This window comes from Melanerpes formicivorus, unplaced genomic scaffold, assembly GCF_026170545.1.
Source record: "Melanerpes formicivorus ecotype bairdi unplaced genomic scaffold, bMelFor1.0.p_v2 SCAF_389, whole genome shotgun sequence".
Taxonomy (NCBI): Eukaryota; Metazoa; Chordata; class Aves; order Piciformes; family Picidae; genus Melanerpes; species Melanerpes formicivorus.
In genome coordinates, this window is record NW_027142741.1 from 81,064 (window position 1) to 98,292 (window position 17,229).

General features: G+C 45.9%; 1 pseudogene; it reads left to right on the forward strand.

Moving 5' to 3' along the window:
* Positions 1–818: 818 nt before the first annotated feature.
* Positions 819–1,751, forward strand: LOC137459679 (olfactory receptor 14J1-like; annotated as a pseudogene).
* The last annotated feature ends 15,478 nt before the right edge of the window (positions 1,752–17,229 follow it).

Genomic DNA, 17,229 nt, shown 5'->3' on the forward strand with positions numbered 1-17,229 from the left:
ACTTTTTCTCTCTTTCTAACCCTCTTTGGGGAAAAAGGGGAGAGAAGGGGGTACAAGGGGGGAACCCTCCTCCAGAAGTCAAACAGTCACATTTAGTTACAGATTTTGAGCAGAAAAGTAGAAACAAAATAAATAGATCACTCTTGGGTGTGAAAAAGAAAAGAAAAGATTATTCTAAACAAATTCATTGGATAAATATCTGGAATCAGAGGAGCTGTACCATAACAATTCTCTCTCTTCTCTTCTCATCTCAGCTGTTCTGCTTCACTCTGGAGACATCACCTGCTTTGGCTGCCCTTGGCTAAGTCTAACCCTCTGCTTTTTTTCTCTCTCCACTCCTCCTTTCTGTCTTGGAGCAGGGGGCTAGGGGTTAGGGTCAGAGGAACAGCTTCCCTAGTCTCTGGCCAGGGTTTTTTTGTGTTGATTAATAATTGTAAATAGCTGTCTAATATTGTCACTCCTGGATGTTTTGTACCTGTTCATTGCATACCATTGTAGAGTGTAGCTCTTGCTTGTCAATACAGCTTCATTTGCTTCTAACTGAGCTGCTCTGGCAAAGATAATGCTAGGGGGAAATATCAACCCACCACAATGGGACTCTTGTTCTCTGGGATTGGGCTCTTGACCACTTTTTGTTCTGACACCAGAGAAATCTTGCTGGCAATTCTGGGTCCCTGCTGCATTTGAAGCTGTGATGAACTCTGCCATGGGTTGGTAGTGATGGGATTGAGCTGATCCATTCCTCAAGCAGCTCAGGGACAGGGCTTACAATGAGGCTAAGAGAAGTGTGCCCTAACTTGTCACTGCCTTTCTCTCCTTGGACAGGTCTCCATGGCCAGAGGCAGCAGATGGCCAACAGCAGCTCCATCACCCACTTCCTCCTCCTGCCATTCCCAGGCACAAGGCAGCTGCAGCTCCTGCACTTCTGCCTCTTCCTGGCCATCTACCTGGCTGCCCTGCTGGGCAATGGCCTCATCTTTACCACCATAGCCTGGGACCACCACCTCCACACCCCCATGTACTTCTTCCTCCTCAACCTCTCTCTCCTTGACCTGGGTGCCATCACCACCACTGTTCCCAAGTTCATGGCCAACACCCTGAGGGAGTCCAGGGACATCTCCTATGCAGGATGTGTTCTTCAGGTCTTTCTGTTTGCCTTTTTCATTTCAACAGAATTTTCTCTCCTCACCACCATGTCCTATGATCGCTATGTTGCCATCTGCAGACCCCTGCACTATGAGACCCTCCTGGGCAGCAGAGTTTGTCTCCACCTGGCAGCAGCTGTCTGGGCCTGTGGAATTCTGTATTCTCTGCTGCACACAGCCAATACATTTTCCCTGCCTCTCTGCCAGGGAAATGCTCTGGAACAGTTCTTCTGTGAAATCCCCCAAATCCTCAAGCTCTCCTGCTCCACATCCTACCTCAGAGAACTTTGGCTTATTGTCTTCAGTGCCTGTTTATTCTTTGTCTGTTTTGTGTTCATTGTGGTGTCCTATGTGCAGATCTTCAGGGCAGTGCTGAGGATCCCCTCTTAGCAGGGACGCCACAAAGCCTTTGCCACCTGCCTCCCTCACCTGGCTGTGGTCTCCCTCTTTCTCAGCACTGGCTTCTTTGCAAACCTGAAGCCCTCCTCCATCTCCTCCCCATCCCTGGACCTGGTGGTGTCAGTTCTGTACTCAGTGGTGCCTCCAGCAGTCAACCCTCTCATCTACAGCCTGAGGAACCAGGAGCTCAAGGCTGCCCTGAGCCAACTGATCCCTGGATGCCTTCAGAAGCAATAAACTCTTTGTCTTCTCCTGCAGAGCAGTTCTGATGTCACTCAGTGCAGGCCCAGCCTGGTTTCTCGAGTTATGGCTGCTGCTGGGGCTGTTCCCCTTGTGAGAATGTTGTTCCCACACAAATGTCTTTCTTCAGACCATTTCTGGTTCAGTGTTGTCCTGTCTGGTGTGACCCAGAGGCTGCAGACATGAGGAGCTGTGCTCCCTGTGTGGTCAACACAAGAAAGGACACTGCAGGGAGTTGTTTCTCTTGTTTCCTTCCTCCAAGGCTTCTGTGGAGCTGCAGGGCAGTGCCTGTGTGCAGAGGTGGAGGGGCAGAGTCCCAGCACAGCAGCAGTGCCAGTGCCAGAGCTTGGGCTGTCCTCACCTGCTCTTTATTCCCTTCCAGCCTCTCCTGCTGAGCCTCTGTGGTGGGTGTAATGGGTTGGGGCAGACCCCCTCCCCACCATGCGCAGAAATAACGACTCAGACAAACGGATTGCAAAAGCGATGAAAAGTTTAAATAGAATGGTGAGTGCGTGCAGAGAACTAGAAACACAGTGACAAGAGAGAGACCCAAAACAGACCCAGAGAGATCCCATTCCCACCTGAGGGTGCACCCAAACCCCTAGGGCTCCTCCTTCCCCCCCCCACTGCTAGGCTAGTCTCAGCTGGCCAGATCTGAGACTGCCCATCCCCCCGTGGCCTTGGGCCTAACCAGGCCCATGGCCGGGAGATCTCTTCCCCAGTTACCGGGTGGCGAGGAGGAAGGAAAGAGGAAGTGCCAGACCCCGCCGTGAGACTTATAGTGGTGCAAGGGATCATGGTAGGAAATAACCTAATTTCCTGTGCCCACCCACTGGGCTGGACTGCTGGACACAGGAAACATCCCTGTAGCAGAGGGCAGCCAGCCCAAACTACGACAGGAGGGCAAGGCCTGAGTGCTCTGGCAGCTTGGGCACTGTACTGCTGTGTGGCAGTGCTGGGTCTGCAGGCAGGGTCAGGCCAGGGCTGCTTGTGGGATAGAGCTGTGATCCAGAGCAGCACTGCCATCAGAACAGGAGGTCTCCTCATGCCTTCACACCCCAACCCCCTCCCATTACAGACTGCACCTACTCAGAGTCCAATGTTTTTCTCCAGTCCATTTCTGATTCAGCACTGGACTGTCTGCAGTGACCCAGAAACTGTAGACATGAGGAACACTGTTCCCTGTGGTTTCAAAACAATCAAGGACCCTTCAAGTTTTGTTTCTCTGAGCACCTTCTGGAAAGCTTTCTCTGAAGCTGCAGGGCACTTCCTGTGTGCAGAGGTAAAGAGGTAGACTCCCACTAGAGGTTGCTGGGCTCTGATCCTTGGAAGAATGTGTCAGGCTCTTGTCCATTGTTCAGGACACTTGGACAATAGACAATGGTCTGAAACTGATGAGGTTCAGGCTACACAGAGAGACAAAGTTTTCCAACATGAGGATAATCAGCCCCTGGAAGCTGTTTTCCTGAGAGTGTGCAGGAGCTCTGCCCCAGGCAGTGACCACTACATGTTTGGCTCAAGCCCTGAGGAATCTGCTGTGATTCTGCTTAGAGCTGGAGGTTGGTTGAGACACTTCCTGAAGTCCCTTCCAGCCTGACTGCTGCTGTCCTCCCTTGCACTTCATAGCTTCCAATTAGGGAAAGCTCTTGGACCCTCCCTGTTCACAGCACTCATTCCCAGCAAGTGCAGAGCTTTCTCACAGGGTATCCCAGCCAGCACTGACCACATCCTTCACTTCACTCAAGATCTTCTCTGGTTACTGTTGTAAAGCACTCCACAAAGAACCTCTGACCCTCCTGGCCTTGCACTTCTGGGGTTGTACCTTCTGATGGTATTGCTGAGGTTCCTGTGGTATTTACCCCCTTGGGTGGCAACTCCATGGAACAGTTTTCATTCCATACCTGTAGTGTCCTGCAATTCCCCACACTGTTAACTTGTTTGAGGCACTGGCCCTCTAACCTTAAATGCTGTCATGCTGGGATTCCAGTCCACAGGGACCTGGACACGTGAGTGGATTTGGCCATCAAAGACCTCCTGAAGTTTCACAAGGCCAAGGCAGGCAAGGTCTGCACGGGGGCAGAACAACCTCATGCCTCTGAACAGGCTGTGATGTGAGCAGCTGGGCACTGATCCGAGGAAGGGGGCATGGGAGTCTTGATGGAAGCCACATCAGATGGTGAGGTTCCCATTTCTAAAAGAGGGTGGAGAACCTGGAGAAGTGCAGAGAGATTCACAGTATCACAGTATCACTAAGGTTGGAAGAGACCTCGAGGATCATTAAGTCCAACCTGTCACCACAGACCTCATTCTCTCATGAAGAGCTTAGGGCCCCACAGTACAGGACCTGTGTGGCAAGCTGGAGGCAGCTGGACCACTCTGGCCTGATGAAGGGCAGGCACATGACAGTCTAAAGGCAGACAGCACCTACCTGGAGAGGTTTTGGAGCCAGGCTCTTCTGCAGTGCCAGATGGCATGGCAGTGGCAACAGTAACAAGGTGCTTGCTCCCAGGAGCTTTGCCCTGGGCCATAAGCAAGTTCGTGTCTGCTCAGTTTTGTCTGTTTTGTGTTCATGGTGGTGTCCTATGTGCAGGTCTTCAGGGCAGTGCTGAGGATCCCCTCTCAGCAGGGATGCCACAAAGCCTTTGCCCTCTGCCTCCCTGTGTCAGTTTTAGGCTATGCCTTTCAGAAGAGACAGCTACTGAGCACTCTGGCTGAATGTTTTGGTGTAAAAAGGAAAACAAAGATAATTCTAACCTAATCTCATTGGTAGATCAGTAGGAATGTAACTTTAAGGTTTTGCTCTGTGCAGTCAGCCTGAGTCTGTTTCAGTCTTGGTCTGGACAGCTGTTTTTCTTTCTTCTGTGCTTGGTGCCGACCTTGGATTAATGAGAGAAGAAAAGAATTCTTCCCTTAGCATATGCTTTGAACTAACAGAATTTCCCTTAATAATTACTTTTCTCTCTAACCCTTTTTGGGAAAAAAGTGAGGAAGGGGGAAAAGGTTTTTTTGGGGGGGACACTCCTCTATTGGTGGGGGGGCAGTTTTTCTCTGTTACTTTCTTTCCTGTATATTTTTGTATACACTGTAAATACTGCATGTTGTGTATATATTCATTGCAGTTCATTCTGCTTGTGAAATACAGCTCTTTTCCATTTTGCTTCTCTGACTGAGTTAGCTGTGGTTTTGGGGGGGGGGGGGGGGAGAACTGAACTTTTCTCACTACCACACATACCTAAATCCCCCCTCCTTATTTTTTGTTATTGTTGTTGTTCTTTTTAACCTAAAATGAGAATGCATGTTGTGTTATAATTAATTTTGACTTTCCCTTTAACTGTTTAAAATGATGGCAAGCTGGTGAGGTGACAGAAGTCCGTATGAACATTTTCTCTAATCACACAACAGTCAAACAATCATAACAGTCAGCCCCAATTCAGCTGAGGTTTTTTTAGTAAATTCTTCTGATTGATGCTTTTGATCTCAGATTATCATAACAGTTACTGTGATCGATGTTCGACGTCATATTCTTGATTCTTCTGCTGTTGTTTATTGCGATGATTGCAGTTGACATGGGGTAGTTATCTCTTGCTGGTATCACTAAAACCCTTACCTATAAAATATACTATTTTTTTGTTATTGTTATTTTTTTCTGGATATATTTTTTAACTATTTTCAGAATTTTATTATTTTTATTTTAATTTTTTATTTCAATTAATTCTTTATTTTTTTTTATTTCTTTAATGTTAATTTTTAATACTTTATCATGCCCAGCAGTGCTCCACAGACGTTTGCCATGGCACTGTGGGCCATGGTTTAGTGGCCATGGCGGTGTTGGGTTGATGGCTGGGCTCAATGACCTTAGAGGTCTCTTCTAACCTTAATGATTCTAGGGCATACTGAGCCCAGTCCCTTGCCCTTGAGAGCCTGGAGGCAGGCAGAAAGGAAGGAAGCATCTTCATTTATTAAAGATAACACAGCTATGGACACCAAGGCCCTGAGGAGTGAATCTGGAGGACCGCTGGGCCCCTCCCAGTGCATGCCCATCCATCAGGTCCCCTCTGTCCTGACGCTGCTCCAGGACCTGGGAAAACACAAACATCAGCACCATCATGTGATGTTTTTTTTCTTTTAATTTTAATTTTATTTTTAACCCAACTTTTTAAATTTTTTTTTTATTTTTTGATCTTAATTTTAAAATTTTTTAAATGGTAATTAATTTTTTATTTTAAAATTTTTATTTTCTTTATATTTTAATTTTCATTTTATTTTTAACGTAATTTTAAATTATTTTTTATTTTTAAAATTATTTTGATTATTTTTATTTTTAATGCTTATTATTTTAAAATATTTTAATTATTTTGATTTTTTAATAAATATTTTTCATCTAATTTTTAAATTTAAAAATTGTTATTTTTTCATTAATTTTAATTGATTTTATTTTATTTTTAATTTTTTGCTTTTTTATTTTTTAATATTTGTATTTTTTTTTTCTTATTTTTCACATTTTTTTTTTATATATCCTTTTGTTTTAATCTAGTAGTCCCTATCTTAATAACCCTTTATTTTTTGCTAATAATCCTTATGGGTTTTGCTAATAATTTTTTGTTACTGATCCTTATGTTTTTAGTTTTTTTAATTGTTGTTGGTTTTTATTATTACTTTGTTGAGTTGTTTTTATTTTCTTTTTTCTTTTGTTTTTTTTAACTTCTTTTATTATTACTATAATTTGTTATTATTTTGTTATTTTGTACTTTTTTTATCTAAAATTTTTTATTTTGTCATTTTTTATTGTATTTTTTGTATCTAAGATGTAATTTGGTGATACTGTGATTTTTTGTTTTGTTATATATATATTCTTAATTTTTGGTGTGTGTTTTTTTTACTATTGTTTTGTATTTTTTTATTTTTTGTATTTTTTATTTTATCTAGTCAATGTCTAAGAAGGAAATAGAGAGATGTTAACAAAACTCCTAATAAATCTCTGAAAGACATTACAATCAGAAATGATGAAATTAGCACTGTTGCTTTAAATCAGAACAGAGCTTTGGTAGACTAGAGTCTTACCAGGAAAGGGAAGGGGGTGGGAGGTGGGGAAGGGGATGTGGCTAGCAAGGTATGCACTAACTGCAATTGTTTCTGCACTAGGGTCTTAACAACTTGCAGCCTGTCTTGTCTGAGTAACCACTGTTCCACCCATACTGGATTATCTGTTTTCCATTTTAATTTAAGGGTTGGTTGCTGACCAGTAGCCACTACAGAAAAGGAACAGGAACGAGTGTTCCTCCTAGCTAACTTAAGGCATCTCTGGCATCTTTGCCCAACAGAGCAACTGGAAGGGTTAACAAGTACAGTCTTACAGCGATTGATTTGCCATCTTTAAAAGCTAACTGCACTGGCTCTTTGCTAACCCAGGTTGTTTGCATACCTTTTAAACCCATGACTCCAGAATTTGCCATCAGCAATGGCTAGTGACCATTCCACTTATAGCAAGGTATAATAGTGACATTTTCTCCAGTATCCACAATCATTGAAAGTTGTACAGTTTGTCCACAAGAGTGTCTGATAGTTACAATTTCTTCTGGTTTTCCCTTTTGGATTTCTAGGGCCAATAAGATATTAGGGCATACCGGTGGAACCACAGCCTTCTTGTCCTTGAATCCTGTATGAAGCCCTAGGTGCTCGGGACTCAAATGGTATTAGCTGAGCAATTTTTGTCCCAACAGGAGTGCTAACAGGAAGGGTAATGTTATAGTGCATAATTTTCATAGCCCAGTCATAATCATAATCTATTGAACGAGGAATTATAAAGATGCCCTGTCTAGAGGTAGACAATCTGCCAATTAACAGAGCACAGGGTCTGTGACCCAGAGGACTGTGCTGATTGGACTCGACAACAACATTTTGTGGACTCAAGAGTGACATCCACTGCTGTTGCCAGGTCTGCTCCACGCTGCCAGAGGTGGCTGCGAGGGGGGCAGTCCAAGCACCCTGGTTTGGTGTCATCGCACAGGGTGTACTTGCGCTGCAGGAGCAGTTTCCCTACCAATGATAATCTTGAGTAACATGATTAGGTCTGTGACAGTAAGCACAGCACTTTCGAATCTGTCCAGCAGTCAGGCAATTTGATTTAAGGTACCTGGGTTTCCCAGAAGTACGATGTTTACCATCCAGGTTGTTTCCCTTGTGCGGTGGTCGTACTGGTGGTTTCACGACTGCTTCTATGGCCGTGGCTAGATACATTGCCATTTGTTGGTGTTTCATTCATTCTGCTGTCACGAGACAGTGACACCTGTTGATAAGATGCTGAGAACCTGTTTAGTTTCTTCGTTAGCATTGTCAAATGCCAGAATATCCAGCATTTTTTCCTTCATATCGTGAGTCAGATCTTGAATGTGGTATGCAAGGTACTGACAAAGCAACCAAGTGGCCCTGTTAGACCCTGCTGAATAGTGAAAAGCACAGGATCAGAGTTATTGTCCTGGATTCTGGACCACTCTTCGATCACTATATCCTGACTTAATTGCAAAGCCTTATCAGGAAGCTGCAATTGCTGATATGATCTGGCAAAGGTCTCGCCCCAACGAGATGGTTAGTGGTGACACCTTGTAAAGAGTCTGCTGGCTGCCAGGGTGCGGCTTCTGAGGCATTTGCCAGTGAATTGCCACTTAATTGAGGAGTTGCTAGGTCTAAGGCGGTGTGACTTTCAAGTCCCTGCTTGCTGACAGGGGCTGAAACTCAGAGAGCACTGTCTTAGGATGTAACTTTTTGTTGCAATCAAAATATCATCCATAGACTTACAGATGAGAAAGTCACAATGAGTCTATCTAAGTGGGAAGAGAGTGCCAGAGAATTCTGGCATGCCTTGAGGCTACCCATTGATATCAGTGGGTGGAGTCTGCCTTAATCGATGACTCAGTAGATGCAGACTTTGTGGAACCCTCTGGGTGTGAGCAAATTGTAAAGAAAACGATCCTTCAAATGAATAATAATCAGGTCCCAATTTGTGGGGACTGGGAGTTGGGAGGCCAGGTTATAAGGCACCCATCTGTTTAACATCTTTAATGATGACCTTGATGAAGACATGAAGTGTGTCAGCAGTGAGTCAGCAGATGACAGGTAGGTGGCAGAGTTGATCTGCATGAGGGTAAGGAGGCTCTCCAGAGGGACTTGGATAGATTGGATCCATGGCCAACATTCCCAGGAGGAGCTTCAACAAGGCCAAGTGCCAGGTCCTGCACTTGGGTCACAACAACTCCAAGCAATGCTCCAGGCTTGGGGCAGTGTGGCAGGTGTGCTGACTGGCAAAAAGGAACCTGGGGGTTCTGATGGACAAGCAGCTGAATAGGAGCCAGCAGTGCCCAGGTGGCCAAGAAAGCCAAAGGCATCCTGGCTGGGATCAGCAATGCTGTGTCCTGCAGGAGCAGGGAGGTGACTGTCCCCTGGGACTCAGCTCTGGGGAGGACACCCCTCGAGTGCTGTGTCCACTTTTGGGCACCTCCATCCGAGATGGATGTGGAGGTGCTGGAGCCAGAGCAGAGGAGGGCAAGGAGATGGGGAAGGGCCTGGAGAGTAAATCTGATGAAGAGCAACTGAAGGAGCTGGGGCTGGTTGAAGTCCAAGCTCAGGGCACTACAGATACAGTGTGCACCTGCTTGAAATCTAGGGATGATGCAGCTTCTGGTGGTTGTGGGAAGGGAAAAAAAGTTCCATAGAGTGCAAATTTTAGGGTTCAGAGTGGAGGTGTCGTGGTTTGAGGCCAGGCAGATCCTCTCTTGCTCCTGAGAGCACACAGGAGGTGAGGATGAAGAAAAGTCACTCAGAGGGGATCCTCATGGTCCAAGAGGCCCTGGCTCTGTGTTTCAAGAAATGGCCATGGAGAGTAGAGACAGAGCAGGGAGGGTACAGAAATGTCATGGTGAGAGCTGCTAGGAAAGCAAGATGGGTGTCAAGAGCATGAAGGGAAAGAGCTGCAGGCATGGGGCAGTGTAGCACCACCTGCAAGGCTGACAGCTCAACAGGACTAAGGTCTTTCTCCTCCTGTCTGTGGCATTTGCCTCTCCCACCAAGGTCAGGAAGGTGAAACTTTAACTTGAGCCTCTCTGCATCTGAATGCCCAGGCTCTGTGGTCAGGGCTTGGCCTTTCTGCTGCAGAAACTAAACCCAGTGTGGGGGACAGTGTAGGACAATCTGTGGTGGGGATGGCAATGGGCACTGGCAAGGCTGGAAGTCATCAAGAGAACCCAAGTTTTTGCCTTCCTCACTGTGGCAATCATCCACCACCAAGGGCTCTGAGGAGACTTCCTAAGGCACCAGGGGGACATCAGTGTCTCCTTAAACACCCCCAGGAAGGCTGGGGACTGCCATCCCCTTGTCCTTCTCTCAACATCACAAATCCTACACCCCACCGCACCTGAGGAGCCTTGACCCATACATGAGGGACAGGATCTGCCTGCCCAGGCACTGTGGTCAGGGTTTGGCCTTCCTGCTCCATAAACCAAACCCAGAGTTTGCTCTCCTGCACTCTGCCTTTGTCTACTGCAATCATGGCCTCCACTGAGCTGCTCTAAGGAGCCCTTGGGAGGCTTTGTTGGTAATGCCCCTCAGTGGGGCCAAGCAATGCTTCAAGGTACTTTGTGTTTTCCTTCTGACTTCTGAAGATGTCTCTTCTGTCTTCTCTTGGTACCTGAGGTTCCTGCAATGAGTCCCAAGTGCCCTAAGGAGATGTTTGTGTCTCTGCAATCTTCTTCAGGATTTCAAAGTGCACCTCACAAAGCTCAATTTTTTATGTCAAAGATAAAATATTTTACTCCATTTCAGTTCAGAGCAGAGATGATAATTCCCCAAGTGACACCGACCCAGGCTGTCTCAGCAGGACATCTGCACTTGCAGGAACATCTGTCCTTCAGGTCTGACACTCTGTGGACAACTGTGGCAGTTTTAGGCTATGCCTTTAAAATTCAGCTGCAGATTTTGAGCAGAAAAGTAGAAAATCATCAATAAATGACTGTTGGGAGTAAAAATGGAAACAAAAGATGACTCTAAACAAATTCATTGGGCAGATAGAGGCAGCTATACCGTAACAGTCTTGCACATTTCACTTCCATTCCCATTCCTTTTCTTCTCTGCTGGCTTAGCTGTTTCTGCTTCACTCAGGGAGATAAATATCCTTCTGGCTGGCCTTGGAGACAAGAACTAACATTCTAGAGCTGGGATTGTTTAGCCTAGAGAAGAGGATGCTCAGGGGAGACCTTATTGCTGTCTACAGCTACCTGAAGGGAGGTTGTAGCCAGGAGGGGGTTGGTCTCTTCTCCCAGGCAACCAGCACCAGAACAAGAGGACACAGTCTCAAGCTGCACCAGGGGAAGTTTAGACTTGAGGTGAGGAGAAAGTTCTTCTGTGGCCGGTTGACGTTGCCCCCTTAAGAAAGGGAATATGGTGGACGGAAGTTGGTAAACGGAAGGAATAGTCTAAACTATTTCATTGGTAAAGTGGGAGGAAGCACCCTCTGAACTGGGAGTGTAGGAAAGATATCTTGGGCAGTCCGGCATTTTATTTTCAGTCTTGCTTCCGCCTCTTCTCCGTGCAGCAGCTTTCTGTGCTGGGCTTTCTGCCAAGGGCATCGGCTGGTATCAACATGGCACCTACTCCTTCTCCCACTCCTTCTCCTCCTTCTTCTTCTCCGTTGGCCATTAATGGAGCAATGTCACTTCCACCCACTCCCTCAGTGGGACCGGAAGTCACTGCCCCAGCAGCTGATTTATCTCAGGACCTGTCAGCTTCCATTAAGGTGGCTGTAAATTCAAACACAGCTCCAGTTAAGGTGGCTCCTTTAAAGACTAGAGCTGGAAAGGGCAAAGATGGAGAAGAAGAGGAGGAGACTGATCCTGGTGAGGGGCCCTCTACTCTAAAAGATCCTGCTCAGGAGGAAGAGAAGGTTTGTTTTAAAGATCTAGCTAACCTAGTGAGATCAAAGCAGGATAGAGATGAAGCTAGGAAAGCAGCTGGCAAAGGTGGTTCTCAGCTTAAAGAGATCCTTAGGAGAATGACAGCAGGATTTTACGGGCAAAGAATTCAGGGAGATGAAGATCAAGATGATATTACAGACTGTTCGTCACCACGGGAGGAATTGAGAAATGTCCGTAAAGATTTCACCAGGGCAGATAAGGAGCCAGTTCTAGCTTGGCTTAGTAGGTGTTATGATACAGGTGCTCCAGCTCTAACAGTTGGAGACAAGTCAGCAGCTCAGTTAGGAACTCTCTCAAGGGACAATGGAATAGATAGACATCTAGGCGAAGCTCTCGGTAAGGTTAATCTGTGGATACGCCTCTTAATAGCGGTTGCCCTGAGATACCCTTCCCGAGATGATCTTCCATGGAATCCTAAACCCTGGACTACCATAGATGAGGGAATTAAGCGCTTGAGAGAATTTGCTGTTAGAGAGCTCCTCTATGGTGAACATGAAACTCTGAATCCTGATGACATTCCTGTGGGTATTGGTCTTGCTAAAAAGATCATCAAACTTGCTCCTTCCAATTATGCAAACATTCTGGCAAGCAGAATTGTGTCAAGAAGTTATGGTGGAGCTTCTCCCACGGTTGGCCAATTCAGTGATCAAATGAGACAATTGGAGGATAGCATGACACGTGGTTCTTTGGTTTCGGCCATTAAAACGATGTCTGGAAAAATTGAGAATTGCATGAGAGAGTTAAAAGATGAATTTAGAAACTCCATATCCCAATTGGCACAAAGGGATAATTTCAATTCTTCCTCCAGGTGGGTACAAGTCTCATCTGTGAGGAATACACGTCCTCCAAGGAGGTCATTCCAAAATAGGACATTCCAAAACAGGTCATTCCAAAACAGACCACCAAGGCAATCACGTAGAACTATTTGGATAACTCTGCGTGATCAGTTTGGTGAGAACATGAACCGCTGGGATGGCCAACCAACTTCTAAACTTTTCAGGAGACTGAGGGAATTGCAAAGTGGCAGAACCCAAGGTAGCAATACCAGAAGGGTAGCTGTTACTTCCACAGTTCCCCAGAACGACTCTTGTGGCTCCAACAGTGGCTCCAGTTATAACATGCAAAGTTATAACCCTGCACAATATGTGCAATGCACATGTGCGCCTGTTCCCCATAACTAGGGGTGCCCTGCCTCCCGCCAGGGGGAGGAGAGGGATAACAGAGATAATAGAATCTATTGGGATGTGTACATCCAGTGGCCTGGCACTTCACAATTTCGGAAGTACAGGGCCTTGGTTGACACAGGAGCTCAGTGCACCATAATACCATCAAATTATCAGGGATCAGAGTCTATAACTATTCTGGGAGTCACTGGTGGATCTTAAGAGTTAAGTAAGGTCGAGGTTAATATAAGTTTAACTGGTAAACAATGGAGGAAACACAGTTGTGACCGGACCTGATGCACCTTGTATTTTGGGAATTGATTTTCTGAGAGAAGGGCGTTTCAAAGACCCTAGAGGTTACAAATGGGCTTTTGGAGTAGCTTCTATAGAAATTGATGGACAAAAATTGAAGCTGTCTGCCAGACCTGAACTTTCTGATGAATCTGCAGTTGTGGGACAACATAAGATACAGGACATTAAATTGCCGGTTGCTTCTCAGACTGTGCATCACAGACAGTACAGAACCAACCGTGACTCTTTGTTGCCCGTTCAGAATCTGATTCGTCAGTTGGAGGGTCAGAAAGTCATCAGCAAAACTCATTCACCTTTCAACAGTCCAGTGTGGCCTGTGCGGAAGCAGAATGGAGACTGGCGTCTGACAGTAGACTACCGAGCCCTAAATGAAGTGACACCACCTATGAGTGCAGCAGTACCAGACATGATGGAGCTACAGTATGAGCTGGAATCCAAAGAGGCCAAATGGTATGCTACCATAGACATTGCTAATGCATTTTTCTCTATTCCCATAGCAGAGGAATGCAGGCCTCAGTTTGCTTTCACCTGGAGAGGAATCCAGTACACTTTCAACAGGCTGCCAATGGGCTGGATCCACAGCTCAAGCATCTGTCATGCAGTGATCCACGATGCTCTGGAGAAAGGCGGTGCTCCAGAACACATCCAGTTCATCGATGATATCATCGTCTGGGGTAAAACTGCTGAGGAAGTCTTTGAGAAAGGTAACAAAATCATTGACATTCTTCTGAATGCAAGTTTTGCCATCAAGCGAGACAAAGTGAAAGGACCTACCACAGAGATTCAATTTCTGGGAGTGCGGTGGCAGGATGGACGTCGACACATTCCAGTGGATGTGGTAAATAGAGTCTCTACCATGGCAAGTCCCACAAACAAGCAAGAGACCCTACGTTTCTTGGGGATACTGGGATTTTGGAGACTGCACATTCCTGGATACAGTCAGATTGTGAAACCTCTGTATGATGTGACTCGAAAGAGAAACCATTTCCACTGGGGACCTGAACAACAAGCAGCCTTTGACCAGATAAAGCAAGAGGTAATTCAAGCAATGGGTCTGGGACCTGTCCGAGATGGTCCAGACATTAAGAACATTTTGTACACGGCTGCAAGTGACAATGGTCCAACCTGGTGCTTGTGGCAAAAAGCTCCAGGTGAGACACGTGGACGACCTCTTGGTTTCTGGAGTCGAGGTTACAGAGGTTCAGAGGCTAATTATACTCCAACAGAGAAAGAAATTTTAGCTGCCTATGAAGGAGTAAAAGCATCTTCTGAAGTGATTGGAACTGAATCACAACTTCTTCTAGCTCCCAGATTACCAGTTTTGAATTGGATGTTCAAAGGCAAAGGATCCACACCACATCATGCCACAGACTCAACCTGGTCTAAGTGGATGGCTCTGATAACACAGAGAGCTCGAATGGGAAATCTTGAAAGACCTGGTCTAGTGGAGGTGATCTCAAGTTGGCCTGAAGGTATCAACTGTGCCAAACCTCCAGAGGAGAAAGTGACTCGTGCTGAGGAAGCTCCTCCTTACAATGACCTTTCTGATGATGAAAAGAAATATGCTTTGTTCACAGACGGTTCCTGTCGTCTTGTTGGAAACAAGCGAAGGTGGAAGTCTGCAGTGTGGAGTCCAACACGCTGAGTTGCAGAGGCGAAAGATGGAGAAGGAGAATCCAGTCAGTTCGCAGAGGTAAAAGCTGTCCAGCTAGCTCTCGACGTGGCTGAACGTGAGAGATGGCCAAAGCTTTATCTCTACACCGACTCATGGATGGTAGCCAATGCTCTATGGAGTTGGCTAAAAACTGGAAAAAGAGTGGTTGGCAGAGAAAAGGAAAACCCATTTGGGCAGCCCACCTGTGGCAGGACATTGCTGATCGAATCGAGAGAATTCCAGTGAAAGTGAGACACATCGATGCTCACATTCCTAAGAGCAAAGCTACTGAGGAACAGCAACACAACCATCAGGCAGATCTAGCTGCAAGAGTTTCTCAAGTAGACATGGACTCTAATCTTGATCTCGACTGGAAACACCGAGGTGAGATATTCTTAGCTCGGTGGGCTCACGATTCATCAGGACATCAAGGCAGAGATGCAACATACCAATGGGCTCGTGACAGATCCATAGACATCTCCATGGATGCTATCACACAAGTCATCCATGACTGTGACATTTGTGCTGCTATTAAGCAGGCAAAACGACTTAAGCCCTTGTGGTATGGTGACAGATGGTCCAAGTACAAGTATGGTGAAGCTTGGCAGATTGACTACATCACTCTACCACGTTCTCGTTCTGGTAAGCAATACGTGCTTACTATGGTAGAGGCAAACACTGGGTGGTTGGAAACTTATCCAGTTCCACATGCAACTGCACACAACACCATTCTCGGTCTGGAGAGACAGATCTTGTGGAGACACGGAACTCCAGAGAGGATTGAGTCAGACAACGGAACTCATTTCAAGAACAACCGTGTAAAGAGCTGGGCAAAAGAGCACGGTATTGAGTGGATATTCCACATTCCCTACTATGCACCAGCTTCAGGGAAGATTGAACGCTACAACGGTTTGTTGAAGACCACTCTCAAAGCCATGGGAGGTGGATCTTTGAAAAACTGGGAAAAACATTTAGCACAAGCAACCTGGCTGGTAAATAGTAGAGGTTCAGTGAACCGAGCTGGACCTGCACATTCAGATTTGCTACGGAAAGTGGAAGGTGATAGAGTTCCTGTTGTTAGAGAAAAGAATCTGTTAGGTAAAACTGTTTGGGTATTCTCACCCTCAGGAGAGGCTAAACCTGTCCGAGGGGTGGTTTCAGCTGAAGGTCCGGGTCACACTTATTGGGTAATGCAAGAGAATGGTGAAATTCAGTGTGTTCCACAAAGAAATTTAGCTTTAGCTGAAAGAAGTTAATTTCAAACTGTTGTACAGCTACATCGCGTCCAAAGGAAGAATCAACGAGACATCTACGGTGCACGAACCCTGAGATCCCTGAGAGCCCTGAGTCAACTAAGAGACCCTGAGAATCCCTGTTTCCCTTTTCTTCGCTTCGTCGGTGAAGAAATGAACTGTTTTCCATTTTTCTCATTTTCTGATTTTCTTGGACTTTTGAATCATCTACATCTAAGCATAGCCGGAATGTACTATGAACTTTACTCACGAACTGTAAATATCGTTTTGGATTGGATGGACAGTATGAACAGCCAATGAAATTGTTTAGAAGGGGTGGACTGTGGCCGGTTGACGTTGCCCCCTTAAGAAAGGGAATATTGTGGACGGAAGTTGGTAAACGGAAGGAATAGTCTAAACTATTTCATTGGTAAAGTGGGAGGAAGCACCTTCTGAGCTGGGACTATACTGGACATTTCCAGCACTTCTCAGTCAGTCTTGCTTCCGTCTTTGCTTCGTGCAGCAGCTCTGCCTGTGCTGGGCTTTCGGCCAAGGCTTCGGCCTTGAAGCCGATAAGATACCAGGCCTGTATTGACTCCTTTCCAATTAACACAAAACTGCTTTTAACTTCTTTCTTTCTTCTTTCTCCCTTTTTCTGACCTATTCTGGGGAAAGGGGGGGAGAGAGGGAAGAGCGGAGGTGGGGGACCCCTCTGCCGAGGGGGGTTTACTCTCATTTCTGTGTTACTCTGTTGTATATCTTTGTATATATTGTAGATATTGTAAATTTGTAAATATCTCCCTGCAAACCCTACATCGCTTTGTAAATATAGCTCCACTGCTTTGCTAATTCAGCTTGCGAGTTTTTTTTTCCTTTCCCTTCAATTTTTTTTCCCTTTTACTTTACAAAGGGGGAAGGGAGGAGGCTTCTTGGCCTTACCCCTACCATCCCATGACACTTCCTTACTTCCTTCCTTCCTTCTTTCCTTCCTTCCTTCCTTCCTTCCTTCCTTCCTTCCTTCCTTCCTTCCTTCCTTCCTTCCTTCCTTCCTTCCTTCCTTCCTTCCTTCCTTCCTTCCTTCCTTCCTTCCTTCCATACTTCCTTCCTTCCTTCCCTTCCTTC